The 12,346-nt window shown below is 33.8% G+C and overlaps 1 protein-coding gene across 1 annotated transcript in view; it reads right to left on the bottom strand.

Moving 5' to 3' along the window:
* The window catches only part of PRDM6 (PR/SET domain 6), a 162,424-nt gene that overhangs the window by 137,262 nt on the left and 12,816 nt on the right, over positions 1-12,346 (bottom strand).

The following is a 12,346-nucleotide window of genomic DNA, read 5'->3' as shown; positions in this document are numbered from 1 at the left end:
GGTTGTTTTACAAAGGCTTCATGACCACTTGTCAGGTATGTTGTACAGAGAATCCTTTTTTCACTTGTGGGTTGAGCTAAATAGCTTCTAAAATCCTTCCACTTCTGAGATCTATGATTCAATGCTATAAAGAAAGTATTTTGTAAAGCTTAAAGCACTTTCAGCATAGGAGTGATTTATATGGACCAGACAAATATTAATGAATTAGTTTTTGTTTACATCAAAATGAAGATGCATAGAGACCTTTGGTGAGCTTCACAAATCCTCAAAGCAGAGATGTCAGAAATCCAGCCAAGTATCAGATGAGAAATTTCCTCTACAATATCCCCCAACAAGTGGTCAAACAGCCTTTGCTTGAAAGATTTGGCTTTTTAGAGCAAAGTGCTTATTTCTCTTCGTTCACAAGTGTTTAAATGTAGATCATTTTATGATGACTCTGGCAGTTGTGTTGATTTGGGGGAGGTGGCATCTACAATTCCTAAACAGATAATCATTTAGACTGTCAATTTTCCAACTTAAAAAACTAAAATTAAGTTGACTATCTAATGTTAATATATATCATTTATTTGTGTAAATATATGTACATATCCAGTCACATGCACTTTTTTATGTAGAGTGGTAAAGGTGATGCTAGGTTGATTTGTTGTCATTTAATATTTATTGCCCATTTGCAATCTGCTCAGCACTGAAATGTTTTCTTATGCAAAATTCAATATTTGGTGTCAAACCCACCAAATATATTGCTCCTGGCTTGGGGTCTATGTACAAAAGAACTGCAGGTTTTAGATTTTGCTCTTGTTTTTTTCTAGTCACAATACTAAGTCCTACCCCCCACATTTCTGACTTCCATGTCAGCTTTCTTTGTGAGTAAATCAAAGACTACTCAAATATTAGCTCTGGAAAGGACCCTCAGAGATCTAGTTCATCCACCTCATTTCCCAGAAGAGGAAACAGAGATCCAGAGAAGTAAAAGGACTTGACTATGAATTCCTTGTATTTAAAAGTTAAGGTTATGAGCAAGTACAGCATTTTAATCTAAAGTCTCTTGTCATTATATAACAGAAACTCAATCTGATTTTAATAAGAAAAGCCAGACAGTAATTTTTTGAAAGATTCCGTCTGTGTCCTATAATTCTAATATGCATTTCCTCATTGTTTATGTAACACCAACTGAACTTGCATTTAAATATATTTTAGTCCTGAATCATTGAGTCCAATCAACGGCCACATGTAATTAAATCTAGTAGTTTAGTGTCTGGGTGAAACAGATCTGACTGCAGATAATCTCAAAGATGAATTGAGAAAGGATATATGTGTGCACTAGAGTGCACTAGAGATTTATAAACCTTTCCCTTTGGTATATATAAATACTTCCCATTATAAATATTTTTCCATTAATCCTCATAATCTTATCATGTCCTCTTTTACACAAAGAGAAACTGAGGTAGAAGAGTTAAGTGAATTCCCAGAAGTCACATAGCTAAGTAGTCCCTACAGCTGGTACTCAAAATGATGAGAAACTTTCTTTTAAGATAATACCACTTACAGTTTCACAAAAGCATTTTAAAGGAGATAAAGTTTCCACTTTACTAATATTGTCTATGTTTTAAAAAGAAAACAGAAATTCTTCCTGTACTCTATGGGGATCATTAGAATATTCCCAATAGCCAATGAAAACACTCTTTTCTTATGAAAACATGCTGGAAAATATTTGAGAATAACAGAACTATTTCTGTGTTATCAGTACATCTGAAGGCCCAGAATTTCCCAAAAGAAAAGATAGATAGGTGTGATGATAGTAGTAGACATAAAATCAAACTCTATCCATGACTGACCCACTTAAATACATTTTTAGATGATATTATTGAAATATTGAGGGGCAGCTAGGTGGCGCAGTGGATAGAGCACCAGCCCTGGAGTCAGGAGTACCTGAGTTCAAATCCGGCCTCAGACACTTAACACTTACTAGCTGTGTGACCCTGGGCAAGTCACTTAACCCCAATTGCCTCACTAAAAATTTTTTTAAAAAATGAAATATTGCCATTTATGGGTGGCATTTGTGAGTTGTTTCACTGTTTCAGGGAAGTAGTGGCACTAGTTTTAGGCAGCTGTATTTTAATGAAAAGAGAAGTGGATGTGAAATCAGAAGGCCTGAGTTCAAACCTAGGCTGTACTATTTACTGTTGTATGATGATGAGCAAGCCACTTAGCTTTTCCAAGTTTCTTTCCCTCATTTATTATATAGGGATAACCATACTTGGACACACACTTCTTGTGAGAATCAAAGGACATAATAGAAATAAATAATAAAGTATTATAAACACAAATTCATATATAAATGTCATCATTCCTTATTAATAGTCAAATTGTGATGCAATATAGGTACATACTCAGTTTTAAAAATCCATGTGGAGCCTCTCCACTTTTCAGACAATATATCTTAGAATAGTTTCTCTTTTGCTGCTGAGAACACTTGCTTCTAGACTTTGCCCTGACCTCCAACACCCCACTTCCACCCAATTGGTTTTATATTCTATACAACAAAAACTAATTTTAATAATAGTCTGAATCAAACATAATTACAAAGATGGATTACACAGATGCTCTTAAGCCCTCCCCCTGCCAAAAAAAAGATATAATGTACTACAAAACCAAATAGAAATAAATGATTTGGAGGTTCTCTGTCATTTGAGATCTTCCATGCCACAGCTCTGGTTCCATTAGAATGGATAATCAAGAATTAACACTAATTACTATTTGTGCTTTGAAAAAAATAAGAATGCCCAAGTGGGCTAACAATAGTTATTTCTCAGGGTTTTACCAGACACAGAAAACATGGCTTGATTACATTTAATTTGATTCCAATTAAAAAACCCTTAAGAAGTTCCTATTGAATTAGATTACACCAAGCATTCCTGCAGAAGACACTTCATTATCTGAGGCAGTTTCAATTTACAATCCTCACATAGGAAGGAAAATCCTGTTTGTTTGAGGAGAATAAGCTTCATCTCAGTATTTCATTATTGTGGATATTGTGGCTCTTTGCTTATTAGTTAAACATGTGGGTACTTCTAGGAAAAACTTTGCATTGGGGGTGCCTCATGCTCGACTGAAACTAGGAATGCTGTGAAAAACCACAGTACAATCAGAGGCAGCCTTAGGGAGTCATACATATGTATTTAGCTGAGAAAGCTGGGAGAGACTAGCATGCCCTGTGTGAAATAAAGCAAGTTCTTATATTTTATTAGATACATGCAAATGATCCTTACTTAACATGATAGATAATGCAGGTCCCTGGTTTTGACAGATAGCTAAGTGAATACAGTCAATGAAAAGCCATATAGTCTTCAGTTCCCCCTCCTTCTTTAAACCAGAAAATAGAGTCTCTTGTATCCATAATGTCTATATTCATATTCAAGGTGTTCTAAAAATTGTGTCTTGGTCCTAACATGATCAGTGTTGAAGGACTCTGACTTATTAACTCACTTCCCCCAATTTATGATGACTGCTCAAAGGTGGAAAACATTCACGGTAAAACAATTATGTAAGAATAGAAACAAAATTAAAGTATTTACTCAGATGACTTAATGAAACTCAACTTATGGGGAACCAGTTTTGGGTAAGCAAAAACTGTGTGGTTCATTTGAAATTGCCAGAATTCAACCTACTGTGTGTTGTGATACAGTAGACACTCAGTACACATCTGTTGAATTAAATGTTGCGTATGCCCATCTCTGATTTTTCACAACTACAAGGGACCCTGTGGTTTGTGGTTAGTGATTAAGCACCGAGCAGTTGTATCATAGAGATATAAGAATAGGAAAACCTACAGTATTTCAAGCATTTCATGTTGTAACAATGTCTTTATTATACCTTGTAGAAATCATTGACCAAAAATCAACTTACTCTACAATATATCTATTGGTTAATTAGAACTCTAAGGAAGAACCAAAAAAAAAAAAAAAGCCCACAACTTATTGACTTTTAGATCTTCAATCAAATAAATATTTACTACCGTAATTTGCAAAAATTATTTCCTTTCAATTTGGGGCACAAAGAGAAAGTGTGCTACTAACTTCACTGAATACTACAGTTACCAACAAATACAAATTAAAGTCAATGCAAAAAGAAACAAAAATCCCACAACCCAACAACTTTACACATCTAATGACAATCTACAAATATCCTTGCCCCCTCTGAAGGTCTCCTTTACAGATATGGTGTTTTATGATTGTAAACTGATTTTAATGCGCAACTGACCTTGAGACAGAGCACAGCAGAACCATAGATGTGTGACCTAGTTTAGTGACCAGTGGCTATAGATATCAGAGAATGTGTTTGCTGTCAATGATCACTGCTGAAACCTGTCTATACCACACCAGAACAATCAATTTTGTAAATGATTGCAATAATCAAGGAAATTGCCTAATTTATAAATCCTTGCATACAGCATTTTAATGGATCCCTACATTTTAATGCTGATGCTGCCAGAGCTAAATGAATTGTTGTCCAGTCTGTCATTACACAAAATGATAAAAGCATTCAGTCTGGTTAGGCAACTACATCTCATGGATATTCAGGGCCTCAGAACATAATCAGTCATTAGTGACTTCTGTGAAAATTTTGCCTCACTAAAGCTTCAGGAATGATAAAAGGGAGGGGTTTGGGGTGCTCTCATCTTTACAGAAATCCTTTACTACACTCTTAGAATCTCCGTAAATGACAATGCTGAAGCCTGGCTTTTCCCTTAATCATTATATCTCTGACATATCCCCCATTCAGTTTCTTTGAGAGGCTCTATATTTTATTTTATTTTTCCTTTTTCCTCTCAGTGTAATACTGCCCCCATTTTTTAAAAAATCGACACTCCAAATCCAGTATACTTTACTACTCTGAACTTCCAAATCATGAATCACGACCATGAGGATACAGTTAGAACTGCTACCCCGTGAGGGGGATGTGCTCTTGCTAACAGGTAAGTCTATAGAATCTGCACTGAAGGTGGCTCTCCGATCTTGGCTCTTTTCATAAACCCGGTTACACACAAATTGCTATTCTCGGTTAAACCTTAAGCAATTGATTTCAGCCAATAGTGTGCTGTCAGTCCTTTACTTACTGCTCAATCTCACTAACCTGACATTTATGGTGTACTGATTGGCCTCTGTCAGTGGTGGTGGTTGTAAATTCACTTTGAAAAGCTTTGTGTTAACAGCCTTCAACCAAGCTCTGAGAAGAGTATGAACAGGCAGCCTGACAATTGCTCGACCTCCTGCCCTTATTACAGTGAGTAAATCAGGCTTTGAGCCATTAGGCTGGAGCCTGAGGCCTACACAAAAAGGATTGACATGACTAAAGGTCAACCTCTGTCACACATGTATGTGTAACAATTTGGATAATGGAATTCTGTAACTTATCTGAGAAAGGTGGCAAATACTTATAAGGAAAGAGTGTATGCTGCTCTGGATTTTCTGGCTTTTATGCTAAGTACTTATACAAGAGTCTGTATTTCTTGTGTAAATACACAAAGAATGTCTGAACTCATGAAATCTTAAAGTATATAAAATCCACCCCAAAAGCGGGGGGGGGGGGGGGGGGGGGGGTGGGGAGGGGGGATACTCAAAGAAGCTCTGTGAAATATGTAGCATGCCAGAGAATGATATGATTTCTTTCCCATGCTAACCAATGTGTACTTTAATTTGGTATATGTCATTTCATTTGTTATGGATACAATACCACACACAATTACAAACTATATTTGCCATGGTATGCGCCATCTTGGATAATAGTGATTTGGGATATTGTCATCTAATATTTTACTTTATATATGCATTAATAAGCCATGGTTTTAAAGACAAAATTTATCATAATATCCCCCAAGATATGTGATTTATAGGTAATAAAATTATGATTTTTCAAGCAATTAAAATGAAACTAAATAACAGAATGATATTAATACTGACACCTGATGGTTCAGCTTCTAGACAATTCATACCCCTGTGCTTCATTTCTCTCATGTGATCTGGCTTTTAAGGTTCATCTAAGAACTTTAGATTCTTGATTCTTACTTTAATTTCTGGATTGTACTTCTTAGTTAATGTGGGAAACAGGATAAAAGTAAAAAATATGACATAATGGGGGGGGAGGAGAATAAACCATGGTCATGGACCCAGAAACATACTTGTAAGAGCTTTTCTTCACAGAGGCAAAATGCTACCAAATAAGCAACTACCAAAAAATACATAATATTAATTGGCTAATATACCTTGAATACCTCAGGGTTTATCATGTCCGCAATTCAAGTTCACACATATTTAAATTTATTAAATTAGGTCTCCAAATGATTTCTTTCTCTTTTTTTTAAGAAAAGGGAATGAAGTTTTTTTTTTCCCCCTCTTTAAAGAAATCAGAAGTGCTAATTTATTCAGTATTTGGTTTGCTGGGGCATTTCTGGGCAGGGTTAAGTGTATAAACTAAAATCATATGGATAGTTTAATTCTAGTTATTTTATTTAAAGGTATATTTCTAAATGTCCAATTTATATTATTATTTTTAACACAATACTGGAAATCTTTCCAAAAGGCAGCAGATGGTTTTACAGTCCATGTAAAACTACAAAATGCTCACTCTATCAAACAGGCACCAATGAAAAAGACATCTTCTCCTCAAATGAGGCAAAGCCAAAAATCTACACCAGCTGTTACTTTGCATAATTTAAAATGCAATAGTAACATTACTATGGTTTACTTTTAAGGAACAAATTATTTGAATTTTATAAACATTTTATATTTTAAATTCAGCTGAGAGATAGCCTAGAATACTAAATACTGAATTGCATAAAAACAATTTTTTACTTTAGTATAAGCTGTGGCAGTAATATTATTCTATCTTCTGGCATTTTGATGACTCAAGCCACTACAATGCAGAGTCTTTGAATCTAAACAGTTACCCATCCTATTGCTGGAACAAGTTCTTTAGTTCAAGATTTCATCAATGCATAGATTCCTGCTCATGGACACAGTCCTGTGTAAGCAATCTGACAATTTGAATCAATCTATATAGTATATGTAAAGTGTAGAGAAGTCATTTTCCTTTAAGCAGCAGTTTTAAAACAAAAACAATCTAGTTATTATTTACTTTAGACATATATACTAAAGTGTTTGTTCATTAAGATATTAACCTAAGTTAATGGACAATAATGAAAAATGGACAATTATTTTAAAATTAAACTCAAGTCAAAATGTTTTGTCACAAAGTCAAATCATAAATAATACTACAAATCAATGGTCCATAGGATCTTGGTTTTCTTAAGAAAAGATAAAATTTGTCCCATATCATAGGTGAAAATAAAATGTTCAAATCTGCCCAACCAACATGAAGGATTTTGCAAAACTAAATCTTTCCCTGGAAACCTGATTGTAATTTTAATAAGCTTCAACTTCATTTAAGTTACCAGAATAATTCTTCATTTTTGAAAAGAGGTGTAATTTATTTTGCCAATTGTTGCTAAAATGTCTTGTCAAGCTCAACTTCTAGGTTGAAAAGTTTCAGCTATACTAGCCTATCCTAATCAGCAATTTCATTTTAAACTTCCGGATTTTAGTCCAATAGAATTTTAAGTGTGCCCTGTGTACATTCCAAAAGTCTTTTCTTATTAAATTCTGATGTTAAGCAGAAAGGGGAAACCATGTGCAACCAGATTAATTTATCCCTAGGGGAAAAGGACACATTAATAATTGAGATAATGTTTTCATATATGTTGGAATCAAATGTGCCTTTCCACTTCTTCATTAGAAAACACATTAGGGGAAAATTATCTCACTCTCATCAATAAGACCTAATTGCTGAGAAAGTCTCTATTTTCTTTATAAAAAAAAATTGGAAAGAGTGTTCCTATTCCTTCCAAATGTCCAGAAATGTTATCATGCATTCAAGTATTGTTGGAATAAATGCCCATGTTACCAAAATGAATGTTTACTTAATTCACTCTGGACTATTTTTGTTTTAAACAGCCTGAGTTTATAATATTTTTTTAAATACCAGCAAACCCTGAGAATGATTGAAATGAGTCAAAGTGGAAAAGAAACAACTGAAGTGACTAATAGTTTGGCTTTATGAAGAATTAATCTCTCTAAGCTACAAGAAGTTGTCTTGGCCTTTTTCTTTAAAAACTAAGGATGCCCCCATGATCTCTCATAGTTGTGAAAACATGTTGTAAGTTAACAGAATGGTATTTAATATACTGTGAATGGCTATACATTTGAAGAGCTTTGGTTATCAGCAAAGAAAAGTGCATGATGGGAGTTCTCTAGCAAACTAACCAAACAGGTTTCCAATATTTGTTTATGTCAAGGAAAATATTTCATATATTTACTACAACGAGGAAAACAAAAGAATTTAAAACAAAAGTGTCCGATATGAATTTCAATGTTTCTGCAATAAGCCTTCATTCTACATAATAAAACACAACCATGTTGAAAACAATGAACTGTAAATTGAAACAAAAATCCATCAACTACTTGGTATCACTGTAGGAAAAATATTAGAAATCCATTTGCAGTACTGAAATAAAGATAAGTTACCCCCAGAAGATCCATCAGGACTTAAATATTGAGCTACTAATTTAAAGACATTTTCTCATCTGCAATCGACTTTGAAAAATATGCAGAAAGGAATTAATTATCCTTATGACTTAAATGAGACAATCATGAGAAGATACATACATATATAAAGTTAATATTTTATAAATATGTGTGTATTAATGTTGATCTGCTGGAATGAAAGATATTTTAAAAGAATATGTTCAAAAACGGGTTATTATACCATGAGTCATAAACCACTTAGTGTCAGTATTTATTTGCCTACAGATGCATACTGATTTCTTTTAAAAAATAGTTTAAAGTATATTTTATAAGAGAACCCAGGCCTGAAAGAAAAAAAAAACTAGAATTTGAAGACTAAAACCAAAATCTAGATTTTTCTGGTGTTAAATATAACTTGATTTTGATATCCAGAGATTTATAGAAAATGCCTTAGGATGATATATATATATATATATGCCATATTTTAAATTATTAAGAAAAATTTGACAACTACTATTCATTGGAAGTAACTTTTTTTAAGCCAGTCATTACTATGAGTGTTATAAATATCTATCAGAATCCTATTACCTATTCACAATATACATCTTTGTGGTCTAGACCTTTTTATAGGTAATCATTGCTTCCCAGAGATATTTTTATACAACTATAGAGCCACCATAATTAAAATTTCACACTTATCCACAACTTCATGACAATATCTGAAACATTCATATTCTTACTTTACCAAAAAACTATACCAATTTTTCTATTGAAGAAGAAAATATCCAAGAATTCAGGACTACGGGCCTACAATTAGATCACAACTTTTCATATGTAGAACTACTCCAAATCCAGTGCCTAGTACCTAGTAAAACTAAAGATGAAAGTGAAATATTCCTCAATATCTATGTTAAAACAATTTCTACTATATACAAAATTAAGTTCTTTTTTAAAAATTCAGCAAATATTTATTAAACACTTATATGTGCTAACTATACTCTGCTATTGATTAGATTTCTAAATGTGTGATGTCTTTACTCAGCCCTTCTAGCCTTGTATAAAAACAGTAAATGGCTTTCCTATATGGCATTTTCTTATGTTCACAGTTTTGTCCTCTAACTCACAATTTTGCCCACTATCTTACTGGAAATAGAAGCCCTAAATTTAAGGCATAAATAACAGTATTCAGGTTTGCCATTTTCAGAAAGAGGTAAACCTGTATAATTAAGTTACCACTGTAAACGTTTTCAAGACCTTAGAAAACTTGGCAAACCTGCCGCAGTAGCATTAAAAATACTGAAGAGTACTTTTATCACTTTTAAGGAACTCTTGAGGTCACAAGCAATTAGATTGGAGAAGAACCAAAAAGTAAATTTTCCAATCCAGATAATTGGATGATTTTCACTGTAATGTCAGGTTTTGTTTTTTTACTTCCCAATAGTTTCCTCACCTAGTGTAATTTATCTTCCTCCTCTCCCTCTTTCCCCAAGGAATTTCTTCAAAAAGAATATTTTTAATATTATTTGTGATAATAATACAAAGTGTTGCAAAACTCTTGGTGCAGTTTTCAGCTATTGAATCTTAAAATAGCACTAAGACTTTTAGGATACTCTGTTTGGTAGCCTAAACATTATTTTTATTTTATTTTTCTTTATTAAATTCTAAAACCTATAGTGAAATGTTAAAAATGTAAAAATTGTCTCCAACAATGGTTTAAAGTTGAAATCTAACAAAGGATTTTCCCCCATGATGCTACAGCACGTGTGACCCAGCTGTTGATGATCCAGGCCCAAACTGAGCCTCCCCCACTTTTTATAGCAAGGTCTTTTCACAAGCCTTTTCTCATGGACCGGGCTCTGTAGAGACAGCTAGCTCAAACGTGCTACTCCTGTTAACTCTGGGTAGAACATTTTTAACACACAGGTGCAAGTTTTTGTGGATAAGATGGACTATTTAGGCCACAATCTACTTGGTTAAGATAAAATAGCATGTACTGTAACCTGTCATCTTGACAGGTTGCCCTGCCAAGTTAAATGTGTAAGCAGCTGCAGCAATCTGCTCCATATTACACCAAGGAGGTTCAGCCTTCAGGTACCTGCCAATTTGGCCAGCAAAGTTCGAGTAACTTCTATTACCCCACCATCCCTCTGCTCCTATAAAGGTGTGTCCAACATCTCAAATTGCACAGTATATATTCCTTTTTTTGAATTTCACGGTACCTCGAACAGCATGGTAAACAATAATAAAGTTAGTGATGTAAGACTGGAAACTCTTAAAGGGCAGGGACTGGGTCTTATTCACCATTTGCTCTCTTCCAGGGTCTGGTTGTATCATAGTAAAAGCACAGGTAAGGAGATGTAAATTTGAATACTGGTTCTGATGATTCATAGGATCACAAATTTTGATTACCTAGATGGCACCTTCTAGTTCATCTTGTCTAAATAACTGCCTCATTTTACAGATGAGGAAACAGGCTCAGATATGATTGCATTCAAAATCAGTGGTATAACTAGGATTTGAACTGAGTCTTCTCACTCCAGTTCTAGCACTGTATCAGACTACCTCTCTCTTGACTACCTGTCAAGTTTTGGCAAGTCATTTAATGTCTGAGAACATCTTTCTCTTCATCTATTAAAAGGGGACTAACAATTGCAAAACTATTTATCTGAAGGAAAGCTTTTGTAAATATTAAAGGGCTATATAAATGTAAGTGACTATTGGATATAGTAGATATAAAATAAATATTTGTTTATTAGAAAGGTGTATCTAATGTCAATTTTCAGGAATTCATTTACCATTACATTCTATTCCAGGGGTTCCCAACCTAAGGTATGAGAATCTTCTCAAGGTCATGCAGGGAAAATTTGATAAATAACTATATTATCCTATAACATTATCCCAATATACTTGTTTTTAAAAAGTAAGGAGGAGGGGCAGCTAGGTGGTACAATGGATAAAGCACCGGCCCTGGATTCAGGAGTACCTGTGTTCAAATACGGCTTCAGACACTTGATACTTATTAGCTGTGTGACCCTGGGCAAGTCACTTAACCCCCATTGCCCCGCGGGGGAAAAAAAAAAGAAAGAAAAAAAAAGAAAAAAGTAAGGAGGGAGAGGGAAAGAATGGTAGTTATGTTCCATCTGAAAAATTAGGGGTAGTTGAAGAAATCATTTATACTGACCAAATCCAAATGAAAAAGGCTTGAATATGAAGCACTTTTCATGTTGCACTAGAAAAAAATCAGTAGCAATGATTTCCAATCAATGAAGTTACAGAATTTGGAGTCTGCACTGGAGGAAACATATCCTATTCTATTTAAATGTGCTCATAAGGCTTTAATTCTATTTATGACAATTTATCTCCATGAATCAGGATTCCCAGTCCTGTTGTCAATCAAATTCAAAGCAAGAAGCAAACTGGATGCCAAATATGATATATAGGTATCTCTTTTTAAAATTATTCCAATAATAAAACTATTATTTGACAAGAAACAGAATAGCCTATTTCTTTTACTGTGTTCTGATAAACAATTAATATTTTAGTGACTTTTAAAAGTTATGTACCAAATAGTTTTCTTTATGAAAAAACCTTCATTTTATTTATTATGTGCATATGCATGAGAAAATGCGAATATTAATTTCTTTTCATTATGAATAAAAAGTATGATAATGTTCACTGGAAGTCAAGGGATTCTCTAAAGAAAAACATTGGGAACCCCTGCCTTAGACCTATTGTTTTACTAAGTTATTTTCTGTTCTACAGTGGAA

This window comes from Dromiciops gliroides, chromosome 1 (genome assembly GCF_019393635.1).
Source record: "Dromiciops gliroides isolate mDroGli1 chromosome 1, mDroGli1.pri, whole genome shotgun sequence".
Classification (NCBI taxonomy): domain Eukaryota; kingdom Metazoa; phylum Chordata; class Mammalia; order Microbiotheria; family Microbiotheriidae; genus Dromiciops; species Dromiciops gliroides.
The sequence above is the reverse complement of the archived record's forward strand: the minus strand, read 5'-3'. Positions and strand labels throughout refer to the sequence as shown.